The sequence below is a fragment of the Acinonyx jubatus genome, chromosome C2, assembly GCF_027475565.1.
Source record: "Acinonyx jubatus isolate Ajub_Pintada_27869175 chromosome C2, VMU_Ajub_asm_v1.0, whole genome shotgun sequence".
Lineage (NCBI taxonomy): Eukaryota > Metazoa > Chordata > Mammalia > Carnivora > Felidae > Acinonyx > Acinonyx jubatus.
Window position 1 is genome coordinate 22,546,687 of NC_069384.1, and position 23,034 is coordinate 22,569,720.

A 23,034-nucleotide genomic window follows, 5' to 3' on the forward strand; every position below is an offset into this window, starting at 1 on the left:
TATTTTCAATGTATCTGAAGTTATTAACAGAAACTCTGGAAGAAGAGAATTTCTTTGGAATCACTATGTGATTCCCCGGGAAGTCATAAGTCACTTTCAGACTTGACATTGGCTCTATAATAATTACAATATCCATTTGTCTCAAATACTTATACTAGAAGACCAAAGTCATTCCTTCTCATATCTAACATTTCAAAGGACATCTTTCTCTTTGTGTCACAAAAAGGCATTACACATTTCTGAAAGAAAATTAATTTATACCTTGGCTTTGATTCACCACCTACTGAAGATTCATTTAAGACATCTGATATTTGACTGAGACAGGTTAATGGGCATATTAGCTGTCCGTCTAGTATTTTCAGGTTCTATCATTGCATTAAGTAAGATGATTGGAAAGTAAAGTGCCTGACTATACATTATTATTCCAATCCTTTTTAGAAAGGCACTCTTTGAAATTTGATTTAATGTTATATTCTTTGCCTTTCCAGAAGGTCAGTTTTAGAATTGCTTATTTGAAGAGTATTTCAATATTTTTATAAAATGTTTATTGATAGAGTTTACTGTCCTTTGAAGAATCACTTAATGAAAAATCATTGTGATAACTACCTTCTGGAGTTTAATTCCAACACAAATATTTTGTTGTCAATTTTAATTGTTGGACATTTGAAATTATACAATGTATCCTGTTTATTAGTTGTTTTTGTAACCTTACCTGACTAGACATCTATTGCCAAGTTTAGAACCCAATTGTAGTACATAACACATTTGAGTTACCTGTATTCCCAATCTTTCTTCTTCTTTATACTGATGTCTTTGACAATTTTTAGAGTCACTGACCCCTTTGGCCTTTTGCGAGATTTGTGAATCATGTCACTTAGTTATTCAGCAATTGTTTTCTGGTGCAATTATTCTACAAGATGCACTTAGGCACTGGGGATACATGCTGAGCAAAACTGAACAATTTTTACCCTTTGGGAAATTAAAGTACAACAGGTATCCATTTTTAAAAATAATGCAAATAGGGACGCCTGGGTGACTCCGTTGGTTAAACGTCCAACTTTGGCTCAGGTCATGATCTCGTGGTCCGTGAGTTCAAGCCCATTGTTGGGCTCTGTGCTGTCAGCTTAGAGCCTGGAGCCTGCTTTAGATTCTGGGTGCCCCTCTCTCTCCACCCCTACCCCACTTGGATTCTTTCTGTCTGTCTGTCTATCTGTCTCTAAAATAAATACACATTAAAAAAAATAATAATACAAATAAACTGAAAGGTTCCAGGTAGGAACACCCAAGTTTTATCTTGGGCTGAGTAAATGGAGGGGTAGGGTAGAGTCACAGGCATGTTCCTTGATAAAACGAAAGTGTGGACTATGAACTGTAAATAGTGAAAGAGGAACAGCTTTGCAGACATAAGTCCAAGCCTGCGCCTCCAGAAAGCATATGAAGGAACTGAGAGAAGCCAGCAAGCACAAAGGAGAGTGTTAAGGGCACATGCGATCTCCTCATGTTGGACAAGCAGAGACAGCATATATAACCCAAGACAAATGTAGACATACAGAAAACATGTACCCCTTTATTATACATTCTGTTTGCCTTTTCATAATGGCATTATATCTCCGCTGACTATAAATTAAGCTCAACTTCAAATACTTACAGGTAGTGTCAAAGCATGACTACTAATTATATAAACAAGAAAACACTTTCCAAAGGTTACTGGCATTAATTTACTCAAACTCATCTCCTAAAATTGTGTTAACATTGTGTTCAGTTGAACAGTTTCTGTAAAGAATTTTAAACAGAAAGATTCTCTTCCCTCCTTATAAGATCCTTATACTTGCTCTTAGCATTAATTTCTCTTTCCTTGGGGTTTGTTCCCAGCTTCCTAATTTTCTTCCTATTTTGGTTTCATAAACAACTTTTGTACAATTAATCTTCTTCCTAGCATTGCAAATTCATGTAAGGAAGAGTGATGTGTACAATGTAACTACTTAAAAAAAATTAAAGTTTATATATTTATTTTAAGAGAGTCAGAGATACTTTGAGCGGGGAGTGGGGAAGAGGAAGATAGAGAAGGAGACAGACAGACAATCCCAACCAGACTCGGCACTATGGGCATGGAGCCAGACGGGAGGCTCTGAACTCACAAACCAAGAGTCGATGCTTAACTGACTGAGCCACCCAGGCGCCCCTATACACTATAACTCCTTAACTTGCATAGTTTTTCACGAGGTTCTAGTGCCCTTCTCTTCTCTTTGCGTATAGAATCAATAATTTATTCAGCAAACAGAAACAGAATATAACAATGATAGGTAACAAATATAGTAAACGGTAGTTAGATGTTATTTTCAATGTTTTACATTTATTAGTTCACTTAATCCCTATTATACGATTTGGACTAATATTATCCTCACTTTAAAGATGAGAAATTGAGGAAACAATACATTAAATACCCAGTTTCCAAACAGTTTACAAATGATACGACTGAATATCAAGGCTGTCTGGCCCTGGAGCTCATGTTTGCAATTCTTCCCTCTATGGCCCATCACCTGAGCCATAACTATGTAGTTGAAGTGCACATCTTACGAAGGCTGAGTAACAGGCACTATGCTGGTTTCTGAGGACAGAAAAATAGATCAGAAAGGCAAAGCCTTTTAGGCTAATAGGTCAAAGGCTGAGACGAAAAAATGACAAACCAGAATACATGCTGGTATAGATGAAATACAGGAAGACACATAATACAGTCTACAGTGGTGGGGAACATCTCTTGTAGGTATCTCTGTCTAAACTGAGACCTGAAGGATAAGTAATAATGATAAGACAGGCACCAGACTGGCTACATAATTTGCAGGGCCTACTGCAAAATGAAATGTGGGGTTTCTTACCCAAAAATTATCATGGATTTCAAAGACAAAGGAAGGATTTTGGGTGTTCTCTAAGCAACCGGAAAAGGACATGAAAGGTTTTAGGGTTACAAGGCAAATGCATTTGCTATTTAAAAAAAAAAATCACTCATGCTGCAGGGTGAAGAATGAATTCAAGAGGGGGAAGTGAGGCCCATGGGAAACATACTGCACTGATAAGGTGTTGGGGAAAGGCAGGGGTAGGAGAGATGGAGAGAAGTGAATAAATTCTAGAAATGTTTTGAAGAGGCATCAACAGTGTTTAGTGAATGTTTGGATGAAAGGTGGTGATGAAAGGAAAGAGGAAAAGAGTGTTTCTAGGTTTCTGTCACAGACCCCAGGATGGAAAGCATTATCTGTCATTAGTAAACTACTGCATGTCTATAAGATTATATATATGCATATTTATATATATTTATATATTTGCATATTTATCTATATTTATATATATAAAGTTATGTATATAAACATATATACATTTATATATATGCATATTTTACTATATGTGCCTGTATTTTAATAACTGGCTCACAATCTGTTCCACATTATATATTCAGTACTTTAAAAGTGATATTTAAAATTGAAATGATATAAAATGAAACAATGATATAAAATGAAAGACGAATAAACTTTTTCAGAGATTCTAATTTTAAAAAATTATATGAGCCAGGTTCCAGCTAACAATTGTGAAAATAATGGTTTGCAGAATGTGACCTGCTTATTTTCTATTACTGCCTGGATGTGCTACCAATGCCAGCATAGCACAGCAGCTAAGACTAAAGAACCAGACTGGGAAGTTGACATCCTGATTGTGCTTCCTCCAACCTTGGTGACCTGAAGTTAGCTACTTAAGTTAGCTGTACCTCAGTTTCTCTCTCTGTAAAATGGGAATAAGAATGCAACATTCATAATATTGCTATGGAGATTAAATGAGCGAATATTTGTAAAGAGCTTAGGACTTGTTAGTACACGATAAATACATTGGCATAAAACATCTGATATCCAGATCTAAGGGATAAATATACTAGCTTATACAACATCTATTTCATTGTGATAGCTAAAGGCATTCTGTCTCAAAGAGAAATAATAACTCTCCTATTTTCTTCTTACTCACCAGTATTTTACTGCTGCTAGACTTTTCTCACAATCCTATGAACTATATCCCAATTATTTATAATATTTTGTCAATAAAAACATAATATATTCAGTAAAGAACAAAATTAAAATGAGGACAAAAAACTACTATAGAAGAATAAAATTTCTACTGATAAATGATAAAATATTTCACATATAAATAATTACTGAAAGATGGGATTTATATTTTATTACATCCATAATACTACTAATAAAACTCTAGATATTGAATTTGTCCATAATTGCCATTACACTTGTGGATGGTTTGCATGTATCCTTGACCTTGATCTTCATTAGGATGAACTTCCCTGTTCAACTCCCATGACTCTGGGGTCAAAGTTCAGTCTTGTAGTTGTTACGTTGATATGAACTCTATGATACCATTCAGTGGTCTTAAATTTTTAGATCCCAATGATTATGCATCACCTCCCTCAAATTTATACTAGTCAAAGTGATATAAAGTAACCTGACTCCATGTATATATTACTGTCACTTATTATGATCATTCATTGTGATTGGACCTCTAAGAAAGTAAGTTAGAATTAAGGGGAATATGCTTGTAGTATGGTTGACCATAATTCTAGCCTAACTGTTGGCTACTCTGCTTGACAAGATACTTATTTTTTTGTTGTGAAATTGTATGTGCAATTTTAATCAAATCTAAAGATAATAAAACAAAATGTTCGCTATCAAGTTGTTCAGAAAATTCAGAACATGTGAGTTTAAGTCATAAGTATGGGGCTAGCATAGAAAGTCAGGACCTAGAAAGTCCCACTGATTCAAATCATCAATGTATGTAAAATTCCAGTGCTTTCTCCAAGGTTAAGAAACCAAGAAAAATAGGATGATCACTATCGTTTCTGGATTCCCATTTTGTTCACGTGTATCCTTCATAATGGAAAATAAGAAATGTAAGAACAATTGATTATTAAAAATATTGATAAGAAATAAAGAAGCCAAGAAGACATTCCTATCTAAAATTTACATCTCTGCTGAGGTAAAATTTAGTCACACAACCAGGAGAAGACAAAAAAGACATGTGAAAAAGTGAGGCATGTGATACTCTAAACCTTGTTAGTCAGCATTTATTACAAGATGCTCAGATGTGTTGCAATAACTTCTGCCACATGATTGAACTTATCCCGTAAACACCAATATCATGTTATTCAATCATACTGCTCTGAAAGTCATGTGAGTAATTGCTAGTAAGCCTGGATTCCATAATTTCAAGGTTTTGAAGAAGTCATAGGTCATCTGGTACCATGTTTTTTTTAATCCAAAATTTAAAATGTCTTGCTATCTCACACAAAGATAGCCCATTGGAAAGAGATGAAGCACAATATCAAAAATATTAGAATTGGAATAGCATAATATTAATAACTGGCAAAGGTGAGCAATAGACACATGAGATTTCATTATACTAGTCTTTATGTCTTTGTTCTTAATTAAATCATACATTTTACCATAGGGAATTTTATTTTTTCTTTTTTTAATACAATTTATTGTCAAATTGGCTAACATACAGTATATACAGTGTGCTCTTGTTTTGGGGGTAGATTCCCGTGGTTCATCACTTACCATGGGAAATTTTAAACAGCATGGTCAAGATGGATCTGTTCCTTTAGACCACTTCCTGAACTGTTACAACAGTTCTGGTATACCAGAACCCAAATTCAAGTCCAGGGTGTGCTGCTGCAACCTACTTAAAAATCCACCAAGTTTTTAAATTGAAAGCCACTGAGATTTCAATGTCATTTGTTTTGCTAGAGTTATCACAGTACAAGTTGAGTAGTATATGGCATTTAGTCTTTGCTGCTTTTCCCCACATCTGGTTAGAAATGCATAAGATTATGCAAGCTTAGTTCTAGGTACAAGAGAAATGTTATTATCATCAGTGTTGTAACCAGCTTAAGAAGTATGGCAATCTAGTCCAAACTATAGACAAATAAAAGATGTTTTAAAAGCAAGCAGCACCACACGAAATAGGAAGTAGTATAATAATGTTAGATGAAATGATTACAAAATATCAGACATAAAGTCTATATATTCAATAAGGGCTAACTATAGTCATTATGTTTTCCAATTAGTACATCTTTATATAAATCCCTGCAAGATGTTCTATAGTGGATTTTTTTCCACTGCAGTATGAAGAAGCTAAAAATATTTTGGAAACATTTTTTCTTTGTTCCATATAATAAAATAAATAAAGGCCCCATCCTTAGTCTTCTCTGGTCAGTCCTTGCAGGAAAAAAAAAAAAAAGACAAGACTACTCAAAGAATATATATTAGTTTGCTTCCTGCCTATATTCATTTGAATAAATTATATTCTTTGATTTCACTAATCTTTTCTTCTGTAGTATCTAATCTGCTGCTTATCCCATATCTTTTTCACTTCACACATTTTTTAATCTTTAGAATCTTACTTAATTTGTTGTATATCTTTCATGTCTCTCCTCATTATGCTCATGCTGTCTTTTATACAGTATATACAGTATATGTAAAAAACACAAATGTGAATGTTCCTATCTCCCATCTTCTATGTCATTCATGGATCTGTTGCTATTGATTAATTTGTTATTCCTTACTATGAGTTCTATTTTTATGCATCTCACATATCAAAATTTTTTGGAGGCCAGACATTTTGAATGCAGCATTTTTTTATTCTTTTAAATATGTCTGGTCTCTTCTCGGAGACCCTGTTAAATTCCTTGGAAACAATTTTATTATTTTGAGAATCGTGAGCTTTGCTAGGGGAGTTGGAAGCAATCTTCAATTCAGGACTAATTTGGCTACACTACTAAAGCTACATTGCTCAATATACCAGTGGTTCTTTCTGTGGCTGTGAATAGTCTCCTCCCACACATACACCTATTGGTACTCAGCTGCAGACTCTTGGGAAAAGTGCTGAAGACCTCTGGAGCTGACTGTGTGAATTTCTCTCTCCTCCACAGAGCCCTCTCCTTTCTAATATCCCATCCTATGAATTCTAGCACCATGGATCACTCAAATTCAGAATGCTGTCTCTTCAACAAAGAGAAACAACCAGACTGTTCATCTCTTGGCTGTAGCCTGGAAACTCTCTTGAGACATTAGGCTTGAGAAATCATAGGACTCATGTCATTTGTTTCTTTTCTCTCAGGAATAAATGTGCTTCCCATAATGTCATAAATTGTGTTTGTTGTTGTCATCGTTTAAAGTCAGAGTGTAAATCAAGCCCTTCTTTATCCATTATAAAAGTGAAGCTCTAACAAGTATTTTAGATTGTCACTAATGCCACACTTAACACCAGAAAATGCAATGCATTTACCCTCTAGTGACCACTTTTTGGTCACTAATGCCACACTTAACACCAGAAAATGCAATGCATTTACCCTCTAGTGACCACTTTTTGGTCACTAAATTCTCATAGTACACAACACGACACACTTAACAACATCATTTTTATCAGACTGATGCCACAAATTAAAACGTACCTAGCTAGGACAAGCTAAGATGGCAGAGTAGTAGGAGGCCCTTAGGCTTGCCTCATCCATTGAATACACCTAGAGAAAGATCAAGTCATTCTGTATCATTCTGTATACCCAAGAAATCGACCTGGAGGACTGACAGAACAAACTGCACAACTAGAGGGAGAGACAAAGTCACAACATGGAAGGTACTAGGTGCAGAGATGTGGTTTAGGGGGGAAATGAATCATAGGTGCTGAGAAGTGGAGGGAGCCCTGGTCACAGAGAGAGGGGAGAGAGAGAGAGAGAGAGAGAGAGAGAGAGAGAGAGAGAGAGGACTTCACAGGGAATCACACAAGGAAAACATTTCCCCAAAGCTGTTGACTGGGAAAACGAGACAGGCTAATTATAGGGAGTTTTCACAACCAGCAGGACTCAAATACTGGGGTTTCAGAGGTCTGTGGAGTGGCCAATGTGAAGGCCTAAGGGCACTGCAGTGCTCTTATGGAGAAGAGGGGAAGATAGTCTGGGAACAGACAGTGAGATCTGAGGATCCCCTGAGAAGTACTGGGAGAGACATTTTCTTCTTCTTGGAGCACACTGGGGAGAGGTGGCATTGTCTCTCCAGTGACAAAAGAGCTAGCTGGTGCCATTTTTGTCCCTTGCCCCCCAGCATAAACTAACTTCAGTTAGCAGCACAGCACCAACACTGGCGGCCTAAACTGCCCTCACCAAGGCCCATCCCCTGCACTCTGCTGGTGATGTTTTTCTGGGGCAAGTGTGCCTGACAACCAGCGTAGTGGGCCTCTCCCCTAGAAGACCAGCACAAGCACCCCCATCTCTACTCACACACCATGTCAACTGAACCAGGTGTCTTTTATCAAGTGGACCAGAGCACATCTAGTTAAAAGTCACCACACTCTGTCCAAGGTCCATACACTCCCCACTGCAGGAAAGGAGAAACTTGCAGAGGACTGACCTGAGGGAAAGAGCAGCCAAAACACACAGCAGAGTGCACAGAGCAGACACAAAATACACGTCCTGAAGCACTGGGCTCTGGAGAGGATATCACCTCTTCTTAAAGCCATTACTCTCAGCAGCAGGAAGCATAACAGGCTTTCCTAACACACAGAAGAAGACAGAGACCTAGACAAAATGCCAAGATAGAGGAATTCATCCCAAAAGAAAGAATAAGAAAAGTTAATGGCCAGGGATTTAATAGAAACTTATATAAATAATATGCCTGATCCAGAATTTAAAACATGAAACAAAAGGACACTAGATGGGGTTGAGAAAAGCAAAGAAGACACCAGGGAGTCGCTTACTGCAGAGATAAAAGACCTAAAATCTAGTCAGGCTGAAATAAAAATGCTATAGCTGAGATGCAAAAACAACTGCATGTAATGACCACAAGGATGGAAGAAGCAGAGAAACCAATAATACAGAAGATAAAATTATGGAAAATAAAGAGGCTAAAAAGAAGAGGGAAATAAAAATATTGGATCAAGAATGTAAACTTAAGGAACTCAGTGACTTTATAAAATGTAATAACATTTGTACCAGAAGAAGAAGGGTGGGAAAAGGACCAAAAGGTTTATTTGAGGAAATTATAACTGAAAACTTCCCTAATCTGGGGAAAGAAATAGACACCCAAATGTAGGAAGCACAGAGAACTCCCATCAAAGTGAACAAAAGCCAGCCAACACTAAGACACACTGTAGTTAAATTTGCAAAAAATATAGAGATAAGGGAAAAATCCTAAAAGAAGCAGCAAGAGAAAAGAAATCCCTAACTTACAAGGGAAGACAAATAAGGTTAGCAGCACACCTCTCCACAGAAACTGGCAGAACAGAAGAGTGGCATGATATATTCAATGTGCTGAATAGGAACATTAGGCAGCCAAGAATAGTCTACCCAACAAAGCTGTTGCTCAGAATAGAAGGAGAGATAAAGAGTTTCCTAAACAAACAGAAACTAAAGGAGTTTGTGACCACTAAATATTAGTGACCACAGAAATATTAAAAGGGACGCTTTGAGTGGGAAGGAAACACCAAAAGCAACAAAGACTAGAAAGGAGCAGAGAAAATCTCCAGAAATGATGACTTAATTAGTAATACAATGTCACTAAACTTATATCTATCAATAATCACTCTGAGTGTAAGTGGACTAAATGTTCCAATCAAAAGACATAGAGTGTCAGAATGGATAAAAAAATAAGACCCATCTTTATGCTGCCTACAAGTAAGACTAATTTTAGACTTAAAGACACCTGTAGATTGAAAGTGAGGGGATGGAGAACCATCTATCACGCTTATGGATGTCAAATGAAAACTGTAGTAGCCATACTTACATCAGACAAATGAGATTTTAAACCAAAAACTGTAATAAGAAATTAAGAAGGGCACTATATCATAATATAGGGTTCTATCCAACAAGAAGATCTAACAATTATAAATATTTATTCCCCCAACTTGAGACCACCCAAATATATAAAGCAATTAACAAGAAACATAAAGGAACTCATTGATAATAATACAATAACAGTAGGGGACATTAACACCTACTTACAGCAATCGACAGATTATCTTGGCAGAAAATCAATAAGGAAACAATGGCTTTGAATGATACACTGGACCAGATAGACTTAACAGATATATTCAGAAAATAACATCTTAAAGCAGCAGAGTAAACATTCTTTTTTTTGAGTGCACATGGGATATCCATCAGAATAGATGACATACTGGGTCACACACAAGTCAGGCCTCAAAAAGTACAAAAAGACTAAGATCATACCATCCATATTTTCAGATCACAATGCTATGAAACTTGAAGTCAACCACAGGAAAAAATTTAGACAGCTGAACATGGGGGAGAGGAGAGAGAAAGAGGGGCAAACTGTAAAGCACTCTTCACTGTAGAGAACAAACTGAGGGTTACTGGAGGGGAGTTAGGTGGGGGGATGAGCTAAATGGGTGACGGGTATTAAGGAGGGCACTTGTGATGAGCACTGGGTATTATATGGAAGTGATGAATCACTAAATGCTACTCCTGAAACTAGTATTACACTATATGTTAACTAACTAGAATTTAAATAAAAACTTGAAACAAACAAAAAAAATGGAAAGAAAAAAAACCCTGGTAATATATGTGTATGGTTTTCCTTATCACATCATGACAAATACATATTCAAATGCTTACATCACTGGATACATAAGAAATTATCTATCTATCTATCTATCTATCTATATATATACATACTTCATTTAAATGTTTATCACTATACATTGGGTAGAAGTTTGAGGGAGGTAAAAGATATATCCATATACTATGCTGTGAACTCTTCTCAAGCTGTCTAACTCATACATAATTAACATAACTATCTTCAGTGAAAGCAGTGTGTATTTATTGGAACTGCTTTGTATAAGTCATGAACATGAAAACCAAAACTACTCACCATACACCAGAATACCAAAAACCACAATTTCATCAAATTATTTTGTTACACATACATAGAAACAACCTACTTCCAAGAGATAGCTAAAAATTAAAACTGTATGTAACAAATATATAAATGCCATTGACCTGCTTTTGTTTGTGGTTTGGATTTTGCTTGTTTTATAGTAAATAGTAACCTACCATAAAGAATAGGCAAGTTAAAAGAAAGACTGCATATACAAATGAAACTTTATATAATTGTTAGAAATCTTCAATTAAAGAGAAGGAACTCTTCAGAAAGGACTTGATACAAGTTATTAAGATAATGCAAAGGAGGAAGAGAGTTAAAATGTTACACACACACACACACATACATACATACATACACACAAATACATACATACATACATACATACATACATACGCACACACACACACACACATAATGAAAAGCTAGAAGATTTATTAAAACAGTACCCAAATATGGTATAAATGGATCAATACTACCACCTTAAACCACGGAAAAGACAAGGTACAGTGTGAAATTTGTCAAAAATCTTAAGAGAAGATAAAGAATCTTATATTTCTATATTATATACCTTGTATAAAACAATCCAAATTATGGATCAGACAGGTCTGTGATGAATCTTTACAGTTGATGCATATAAATCATTAGATAATGAAAAATTATGAACATTATCATTAAAGTATGGTGGAGCTAAAGACTCAGGAAGCAGAGATGGTCTGGGAAATTATACTACCTTTGCTACAAGACATAAAATTGATGAGAAACAGCTTTCATCAAGCCTCTAATTGGGTGTTGGAACATGCAGGTATAAGAAGAGGTCAAATAATTATACCACAGAGCATTTTATGAGAAGGTACTAAAAAAGCATACTCTTAGTGAATAAATATGTAAAGTGCTATCTCAAGGTACTGATCAAAACAGCCATCCAGGCATGATTCTTGTAATATAGGAAGACATAGATAGGCCTCAATAAAATTCCAACATCTTCTCTATGGTACACATAGGAAAAGCATGCAATTCCATTGCTTGGTAATCTTCTACATCTATGTATCTTGTGTATGGGATTCCTTTAATTATCTTTTCTATCTTTTGCCTCCAAAGATATTTTAATTTAAGGATACACAAATTATTAACTTACTAAGCAATCAAAGGATTATATCAATTCATTCAAATTATTGATCAACAGATATGCTGCTATTACTTTAGCATTACATGTTTGTGTTTTTTAAATTCTGTCCCATATATCCAGTTCCTATGACTCTTCTAGATATAGCGAACTTCAGAGTGAATGCAAATATCCATATAGTAAATTAGTTCTAGTGTTGCAGCTATAGATTAAGCTCCTAACTGGCTTTGAATTTTGTAATTGAAAGAACAGTGGTCTGCACTTCATCCTCAGTTTACCTAAAGAACTCAACAATTAACCTAAATATATCCATAGTTAATACCTGTTAAAAAGTCAATAGTCTATCATATAGACTTCAGTTTGGCAGTCGAGAACTCTCTCAGAAGACTCGAAAGTACTGGAAACTGCAGTCAGTACATCAAAGATTTGTGATTGTTTTCACTGCACTTAAGACTTGCTCTGTGCAGTCAGCGTTCCAGGTAAATAAAGTAGACACACCATTGAAAAACTTGCAATATCCAAGGAATTATAGAGGAATATGAAATCTTACTTGGCTGAAACTAATTGATCTTAATAGTAGGATATGAGGGGGGGAAGGAGATAACAGAGACTGGAAGAGTGGCTTACCATATAGAGTCATGGAGGTAATAGAAAGACTTTCCAAATGATATGAAAAACTATTGGAGGCTTCTGAACAAAAGAGTGATATTATCTTGCTTATTTCAAATCTGTTTTTTAATGTTTATTTATTTTTGAGAGACACAGAGAGACAGAGCATGAGAGGGGGAGGGGCACAGAGAGAGAGACACAGAATCAGAAACAGGCTCCAGGCTCTTAGCTGTCAGCACTGAATCCAACATGGGGTTCAAACCCATGAACCGTGAGATCATGACCTGAGCCGAAGTCAAAGGCTTAAACGACAGAGCCACCCAGGCGCTCCTATCTTGCTTGTTTCAAATGGGGCAATCTAGCTCTTCTATTGAGACTAATGGGGGGCAAGGATGGATGCATTGAGACCTCTTAAAAAGTTATTGCAACAATCCAGGCAAGCAGTTATGATGGCTTGGACCAGAGCAGTAATAGGTAGGTGTTAAGAAATAATCAAGTTTAGGATATATTTAAAATTTGGCTAACAGGATTTGCAACAAGAAAATGAATATGGGTATATGAATAGACAGGAATCACAGATGATTCCAATATATTCAGTCTATATAACTGGAAGGAAAGAGTCACCAGTTAATGAGGTTGGGATGACTAAGGAAGAAGCAAATGTGAAGTTCATGTACAAAATTGCACTGGGTATTTTCACTTTAAGCTATTTATTTAATATCCAAAGGGAGCTGTCTGGCAGTGAAGAAGTTCATTGGTTGAAATTTAGAGTTTACTGGATCCAAGTGGTAATCGAAGCCATGAGAGTAGTTGAATAAAGTCCAAGGAATAAGCGTAGGAAAAGGAATTCAAGAAGGGACCCCAAACTGGGGCCCTTGATCACTTAGAGGTCAATTAGAAGACAAAAACTGATCAAAGGGTATTGAAAGGACTGAGAAGTGTGACAAAAGAAAAACCAGGAGCATACTGAAAGCCAAAGAACATGCCTTAAGCAAAAGAGATAATTTATAACCAGTTCATTACTGCTACTAGGCAGAAAAAAAATGAGGACTGATAATTTGCCATTAAATTTAAGAAGATGAAGGTTACTGGTAAACTTGTCAGAGAGTTTCAGTGGAGTGATATGACCCAAGTTTTTATTCAGGAGATAATTGGAGGAAGAAAATTAGATCAAGGTTAAACAACATTTTTAAGGGATTTTGCTCTGAACAGATGATAGAGAATCAGATGGCCTGTGGAGGCTATATGGGATTATCTATCTATCTATCTATCTATCTATCTATCTATCTATCTATCTTTCTATCTTTCTATCATCTGCCTGTCTATATGCTATTTACCCACACATAAATATACTCCCATGTATGAAGAGTATGTGTAGTAAGAATTGTGTATGTTACACATAAACATATAAAATGTAATAGACAAATTATGTTATGTATAACATACTTATAAATAAAAGGAAAATAATAGAATATTTTTGAATGTTGATGGGAATGATAAATAAGGTACTGACTGAGGAAAAATACTGGTGAGAATAGAGACCTGAATCCATCATATGTTAGAGAGGGTACTAGGATCCATGTAAAAACTCAGATATTTCACTCATGGTAACATACAGGTCCAGTTATGTATGAGTGTAGATGTAGTAGTAAGCATATGTTAAAGTTTTCTTTGTTTAATTTCTTAGTAAAACACAAAGCAGGTCATCAGCAAAGCTTTTGGGGATAGAGGAAATTTGCCAATTTGAGGATAGAGGAAATGTATAAGGTAGTTAGCTAAAATTGGCCAAGAAAATGGACCAGGAAAATGTGGGATGAATGGTACACGACACGAAGTGCAAACATTGGGTGTGGGCCACAACTTCAAAGAGACACCATTCAGGAATGAGGACAGGTTTTTCCTCCAGGTAAGCTCAGCTGTCCTACCACAGTGTGGAATAGACATGGAGGTTAATTAAACCATGAGTGGTGTTTTGCCAGAAATATTGCACGAAGCCAAAAAAGATCGAGGAGTGAATATAATGCCATAATTATACTAACAGACAACGAAATTTAGGCTGGGGATTAAGAGAAGTGAGGAAGATGGGTGGTCTGGGTCAGGGAAAAAATGGTAGGATTCCACAAATACTAGAGTTACATTGCTTCTACATATTTGATAAAGGACAGATACCTTTTTCTTATAAGTGGATGCACTATTAAATATGAATCTAAAAATAATCTGGAAGCTGTGATAAGAGATTTAGAAAGCTAGAGAAGAACATTTTGTGGATTTCAAAACAACAGTAATGATGCTGTTGCAAGGCATCCATCATGACAACGCAACATTATAGCCAAGGTGATTTACATCTAAGAGATTTTTGTCCCACCCCCAACCCCTATCATAAACAAGTTATGCAAGTTGTTTGTTACATGTGTGCTTAAATATTTTCACAGGTAGGCTGTGTCTTTTATACAATAATTTAAATTTATTTTTCCATAAGTATTATTTTAAATTGTACCAAAATGACTGCATAGTTGTCATGCATTTATTCAAATTTACTTCATCTTTTTTTTCTTGAATTTAATTAATATTAATTCACTAAATAGCCACTTACAAAAACCATAAAATTTATTTTTAAGTCTATTAGTGTGCACTGACATCTCCATATTTCTTTATTGCAATATATTTATATTTTTTCAGGGATAGTACTAGATTGCTTCATATGAAGAAATAAGTATCAACTGAATTTGATGTAGGATAAAGTACATGCATGAGAAAATATATTCTGCTACAAAGCCATAGCAAAATCACTTTTGGTATATAAATTGCATTTTCCCCCAAACAATTATTGTGAACTAGCAATTTATCACCTTACAAACTTGATGACAGTTTCTTCCAAGTGGTAATTCTTACAATACATTTAAAAAATAATAGTTCATTAATAAATAGTATTTTCAAAAAGAACAAAGGCATTTTATTTTCAAAATGTTTCACAGAGTTTTCTCAAAAGTAGTTTTTAAAAGAATATGTTGAACTTATGACTTGACTTCTTTGATAATTGTTATTCAAGCTGTGGGCTGGAAAAGAAATTTCAGGAAGCTATAAATGGTTGAAAACCCTCCTCTCAGCAAGCTCAGAAGCATCCAGGAAGATTTTCAACCTGCCTAATTATATTCTACCACCTACATCAGATGGGGAATAGAGGTATCCATTTTGCCAATTGCCCAGCAGGGACCTATAATATTGCTCTGAGAGCACTAGTATGAAAAAATGCATTAGAAGGACCTTAAAAATGTCATTCAAATACAAAATCCTTCAGCCCATTATCTCTACCAAAGGGCGGGGAGGGGGACAGGCATCCACATCTACAGGTGCCCGGAGTATGTTCTTCGACATTCTTCTCTACAATCAGAAGTTGACTTTTTTTCCCCAATGTAAAGATATTACCAAGGCAATCTTAACTTTTCTCATAATTGAATTGTATGGAAAAGCTGTACAGAAAAAGGAACTTGCAAACACACTCCCTCACTATACCAAGGTATTTGCAAATCATAAACTGAAAATTAGTGAATAATTTAAAAAGGGCTTAACATTGGAATGAAACTATATATTAAAAACGTGTGATTATCTACTGAGTTGAGAAGGAGGTTTACAGAATAAGGAAATGTTAGACCTTAATGGGGACTTAGTGTATAAACAGTGGGACCGTACCTCGGAGAAATATGGCAATTTACCTGATATGAGACAGCAGATAAATGGCAAATCTAGGAATTGCAAAAAAGAATCAATGTTATAACCACTACAAAACACTTATCCGTTATTAATTTAAGAGAATGGGCATTCTCTCATTTGGAATTTAATTAGTTCATTATCTGTATTCTCTGATTCATGGAAAGTATATGCCTTTTCTAAAATTTCCACTCTTTTGTCATACAATTACCCACATTAAGCAATATGGCTAGTTCAACTATACGTATGGTGGTCTTTAAAATATTTGAACACGTATATCATTACTGCTCTTTCAATTATTTACTAAAACATTTTATTGGTTTTGTTTGCCTGTTTGTTTTTTGCATTACAGTTCTCACTTTGGCCTCTGTTCCTGTGATTCTGTTTTGTTTTGTTTTGTTTTGTTTTGTTTTGTTTTGTTGGTCTTTGAATCAGGTACTAAGAATTGCCCATAACCGCATACCTAAATGCATCTCCTAGGTTTGATAAAAAAGTAAAAGTAAAATTCATCATAAAAGCAATAAAAATACAGCTGTAAAAAATGTGCCCAGATGTACAGCTACTTAAAAGATATACAAAAGATATGTATATACTGTCCTTCATACTTAAAGACGATGCTATAAATATGCCATCATATTTTAGTTTTTCATTTCACTAGAGCATTTTTAATAAAGTGTAGGCATTTGAAACTCTATTGTCTCTCTTTTTTAAATCAGTAATTGTGGATTTGTTGATCTCATTTTGGTATTTTTTTTTCTTTTCTGAATGTTTATTTTTGAGAGATGAGAGGAGAGAGAGAGAGAGAGAGAGAGAGAGAGATCCCGCACATTGGGGGAGGGGCAGAGAGAGTTGGGGCACAGAGAATACAAAGCTGGCTCTGCGCCAACAGCCGAGAGCCCCAGTGGGGCTTGAAGTCACAAATTGTGAGATCACAACTTGAGACAAAGTCGGATGCTCAACTGACTGAACCACCCAGGCACCCCCATCATTTTGGTGCCTATTTAAAGAGAAAAAGGAAGTTGCAAATCTTAAATTTTCCCCTATAATACCAAAGTGCTACTAATTATACCATTATTTTGATTTTGTTTTTGTTTTTGTTTTTGTTTTTTAAATTGGAGTCTAAGCAATTTTTACCAGCCTGGAGCAAATTAAGTAGAGATATTCTTTTTTTTTTTTTTCTTTTAAGTTTATTTGTTTAGTTTTGAGAGAGACAGAGAGAGTGTAAGCAGGGGTGTGGGGCAGAGAGAGAGAGAGAGAGAGAGAATATTAAGCAGACCCCATGCAGTCAGCACAGACCTCGTTGTGAGGCTTGAACTCACAAACCATGGGATCATGACCTGAGCCAAAATCAAGAGTCGGATGCTAAACTGACTAAGCCACCCAAGTGCCGCAAGTGGAAACATTCTGATGAGAGTAGACCTACTTTCCAACATGCGTGAATACAGAGGCCACTCAGAAGAACAAGTCCATCTGGGTCTGTGATAGGACAGAAAAATATGCCAAAGCTGTATTCGTAGCCTTGTAAAAGTTCACTTACATACTCAAAGTTGATATTTTGGATGTGAAAATTGCATAATTCAAAATTGCATATTCATAAGGGAAAGACTGTGGATTTTAAATATGCTTTGATTCCATCTCCCCTTCTAAATTGTATGTACCATAAAGCAGGAAAATCTTTTCACTGCTGCATTCTTTGTGCCTAGCATAGTTCTTGCAAACAAACACAGTTCATGCAAACAGTAGTGTTTGTTGATAGTTGTTAAATGAATTTGGGTACATGATAAAGAAAACATTAGTCATATGAAATCCTATCATTTTAAAGATTATTTTACTGCTTACATTTTCTGCAATTTATCTTTTCAAGGAGTCATATTTGCTTTAGAGTTAGAAAAGAAACACAGAAAAGGTTAATGTAATCTTCATATTTTTATATCAAAGAGATCTAAGAATTTTTAGCGGAGCTTGTCATGGGTTGTGAAACAGTCACTTCATTACCTTCTGCCTTCATTAAAAGGGATTTAAATAAATCATTTTTTAAAAACAGAAAAAGTCCTTAGGTCCACAGCTGTACATACACAATAAAGAATAATATCCCACAGCATAAAAAAATAATATAAGAATAAATGCATGTAATAATAATGAAGTCATGTAATAATAAATATATGCTGAGATATCTAAATTGTTATAACGTTTACAACGTTCTATTTTTGTTCAAGGAGTTGTGTGAAAGAACTGCCTATCCTTATAATCACCAGAAATCCCTCAGACCTGGTATTTTAGTCTGCAGGAGCATTTTAAGTATCAACCAGAGCAGAGTGCCTAAATTCATGGAGAAAATTGCTCACCATTTCCACACTATTAAAATAGAAATGACCATTTTGGTATAACTATGACTTTTGTATGTAAGTACAAAACTAAACGTTAAACTATTCATGTCTAGTTTTTTTTTAATCTTAAGTTTCAGTTTAAATACATCTCTTGGAAGCAACAAAAAGCAATATGGACCTAAAGTCAGTTAGGTTGCTTTCTTTGACCCAGAAAGATACATTTTTCAAAATGAATGTAAAAGAACAGAAAATCCTATTATTTTAATAACAAAGATTTTAATTGATCTAGACACAGAATAAGACTAGACTTTCATATTTTACTTTAGCAAAAATAGGAAGAAATTGTTTTGAGGTTAATCACTCTGCTTTATTTATTGCACTTATTTGCATCATTTTGAAAGGACCACTTGGAATTAAGGACTGAAACTAAATGAGTTTCTGTTACTATGATCTGTAAACTCTTTAGCCATTAATTAATAATGAAACATATTTATTTACTGGAGGGAAGTGGTTGGATCCAACAATAAGAGGATGGAGAATGGGTTCTGTCCCAGTAAGGATATGTCTGAATGTGTTCCAGTCCTCAGAATTTCATAAGTAAACTTGGCATCATATTAATTCAAAGTATGTTTGACACAAAAGCAGTATTTAAAAGTGTGGTACCAGTGAAGGTACACATACTAAGTTTAGTATGACTTGGAAAAACAATTTTTATTTTATTTAAATCTTTTAAGTTTATTTTATTTTTTTTAAATTTTTTAACATTTATTTATTATTGAGAGACAGAGAGACACAGAGCATGAGCAGGGGAGGGCTAGAGAGAGGGGGAGACACAGAATCTGAAATAGGCTCCAGGCTCTGAGCCGTCAGCACAGAGCCCGACGCGGGGCTCGAACTCACAAACCGTGAGATCATGACCTGAACCGAAGTCGGTCACCCAACCAACTGAGCCACCCAGGCACCCCTTAAATATTTTAAGCTTATTTATTTATTCTGAGAGTGTGGGAGGGGCAGAGAGAGAGAGAGAGAGACAGAGACAGAGACAGAGACAGATAGACAGAGAGAATCCTAAACAGGCTCTGCACTGTCAGTGCAGAGCCCTTTGTGGGACGGGACTCACAAACTGCGAGATCATGACCTGAGGAGAAACCAAGAGTTGGATGCTTAGCTGACTGAGCTATCCAGGTGCCCCAACAATTTTTATTTTATAGTTTGGTATTTATTTTAATGATATTTAAAAATATAAGTAATGTGTCATCATGCTTTTGATTCCACAGGTATTTTTGGTTAGGATTAGAATAAATGAAAAACTAATTTAAAGAAAAGTAAGTGTCTAACAGTGTAACAGGCAGCACCATGCATACAGTAAAGAGAAAAGCTCACTGCCAAGGGACTGAAATTCAAGAAATTCTGCTTAAGACAGTTATAACTTATTGCTATACATTTCAAATACTTCTTATCAGTGTAGGGTGGGATTAATTTCTGGTAGAGGAAGGCCTATAATTTACTATATAGGACAAGTATAACAGAAATAAAATAATTATAGATTCTGTATCTTAAGAGTGGATAAATGGCACATGTGAGATGACATCTCCCAGACAATATTACAAGCACTTTGTAATTATTACATAAAAAATTCTATTCATATAGATGGGATTGCATGCTGTTAGTTTACTATTTTGTAAGAATTCTAGAAGTCAAAATCACTCCCTGTAGATCTTTTTACTTCCATTTACTCTTAACATAACAAGTAACAATATTTTTCTTTAAAAATGTTTAAAAGACACCAGGTTTATCCTGTGAATCTGAAATCATATTTCGAAAATTTATGGACAAAGCACTGTTAAGTAATCTTGCTTTGTGGCATGTAGCATTTTTTCTTCCTATTTAATGACCTGTTCAGTTTTTCGTACAATGTGAGTCTATTTAAAATCAATATTTATTGCTATAGAATGTGGGAGTTCTACCTGAGCCCCTGTTGTTATGTGAACTCTCATTTTATCTTCAGAAATATTTTTCCAGGTATGTCTTATTATCCTGATTTAGACATGCAAAACCTGAGGTTAGATATAAGAGGTAATATAGTGAATGACACATCAAAGTGACGAAATTAGGATTAAACTTTGATGTGTGACATTTTGCATGACTTCCCATACAAATTCATCAATATTTATAATCTTACACATATTAACATGTATTGATTAATAAGGATGATAATAAGGAATGATAAAGAAACTTTTAAAATAAATGGCAAGTATTAATGCCAGGGACTATGTCAACACACTGAAGACAAATATAATCTTACGTAATCCCCAGGTCAACCCTGTGAAAGAAACATGGTTTTATTTTAAAAATAAAGATTTTATGGGGCGCCTGGGTGGCTCGGTCGGTTAAGCGTCCGACTTCGGCTCAGGTCACGATCTCGTGGTCCATGAGTTCGAGCCCCACGTCGGGCTCTGTGCTGACTGCTCAGAGCCTGGAGCCTGTTTCAGATTCTGTGTCTCCCTCTCTCTCTGCCCCTCCCCTGTTCATGCTCTGTCTCTCTCTGTCTCAAAAATAAATAAACGTTAAAAAAAATTAAAAAAAAAATAAAGATTTTAGGGGTGCCCAGGTGGCTCAGTCGGTTAAGCGTCTGACTCTTGACTTTGGCTCATGTCATGATCTCATGGTTTGTGAGATCGAGCCCTGTGCTGGGCTCATCGCTGATGGTGTGGAACTTGTTTGGAATTCTCTCTCTTCCTCTCTCTCTACCCGCTGCTTTCTCTCTCCCTCTCTGTCTCAAATAAATAAATAAAAATAAATAAAAATAAAGATTTTAACACAAAAAATTAGATTGCATAGTTTGTAAACTGCAAAACAATTTACAACTTTTAATCCATGGCTATTTTATATTCCACAATGATAGCTTTGGTTTTGTCTTAAACTTTATTGTATATACTTATATACTGTTAAAATTATGTATATAGCATCTATTAAATGAAGAGGCTAGGGATTTCTGATTTTTATAAACAAATATATCTTAAGATGACTACAAGATAATCTGTTAATAACAAGCTGTCAGTTTGATGGTTTCTGGATAACCCTGGTAAATCAATATTTTATGGAAAATTATAAATAATATTTTAGTTGCATGAAAATAAAGTGCTTAGAAATCTTCAATAAATGGATAACTAAAAGTTAGTGAAAACTGAAATTTCTTTAAAAATGAAGAACAAAATACTATTTTGAAGTAGCAATGAATATTAAGAAAATATTTTTAAAGCAAGTGGACACTATTTTTCTTACATATTACACATGCTTTTGAAATTTCCTAAAGTTTCCAAAATTATATATATTATTTTAAATGTAGACAAAATGCATTAAAGTGAATTAATTGAGATACTCATGAGTTTAAGAGAGCTCTGTGTGGAAGCACCATATTTTTTGTTGTAATTTCTGAAGGACACCATATTTGCAAGGATATTTTATGGTATGTTAATAGGTATAGTTCAATCAATCTGCAAAACTATAGCTACAGAAAACATCTACATGTTTTCTGAGCATATTCGAAATGCCTCATGATATCCACTTAGCTGAGTCTCCCCAAATTCTTGATCCACAAAATCATGAGCAAAAGAAAATGGTTGCTTTGTGCTACTATGTTCTGGCGTCATTTATTATGTAATAAGGATACCAGAACACAAACTGAGACAATATATATACAGTGTTTATTAAGATGCATTAACACAATGTTTGCTAGGCAACTTCTCATGGACTCCTAACATTTATTCCATGGGAAGGGAGGTCTGCTAACATACCAGTCCTAGACTTTCCAAATCCTTAATAAATCTTTCCCATGAGGAAAGTTCTTTTCAAACAAAACTAGTTGATTATTTTTCATAACTACTAGAGAAGAAATTTCTGTATATAGTTTTGGGTGGCCTGGGGTTTAGACTATAAAATAAAATATCACAACCTTCTGGTTATTTTCTAACTTTTCATTAATAAAATAACTGAATATAATGTATCTTTCATTTTTGGTACACACATAAAGAAACATCTATTAAATGAAGAGTAAATACTACCTTTAAGATGAGAACTCTTAAGAATTTTAGAGTGGTCAGGAAAATAATGAAAACATGAGTTAGGAATATGAAGGTATATTTAATAAGGCTTTATAGATATGAAAATCATTATTTTGAGAGTGATCTTGTCTCAAGAAATATACTAAACTGACATAAAAACAATCACCTACAGTGTTATATATCTAAAATATAAGTCCTTTCAGATTTTGCAACTGTGCCATAATAATATCTATGATTTCCTGTTAATAAAAATTGAAAGCAAA

General features: G+C 34.9%; 1 protein-coding gene across 4 annotated transcripts in view; it reads right to left on the reverse strand.

The window, feature by feature from the left end:
• Positions 1 to 23,034, reverse strand: part of NCAM2 (neural cell adhesion molecule 2) — a 517,977-nt gene that overhangs the window by 146,923 nt on the left and 348,020 nt on the right. The gene's annotated exons all lie outside the window — the stretch shown is intronic.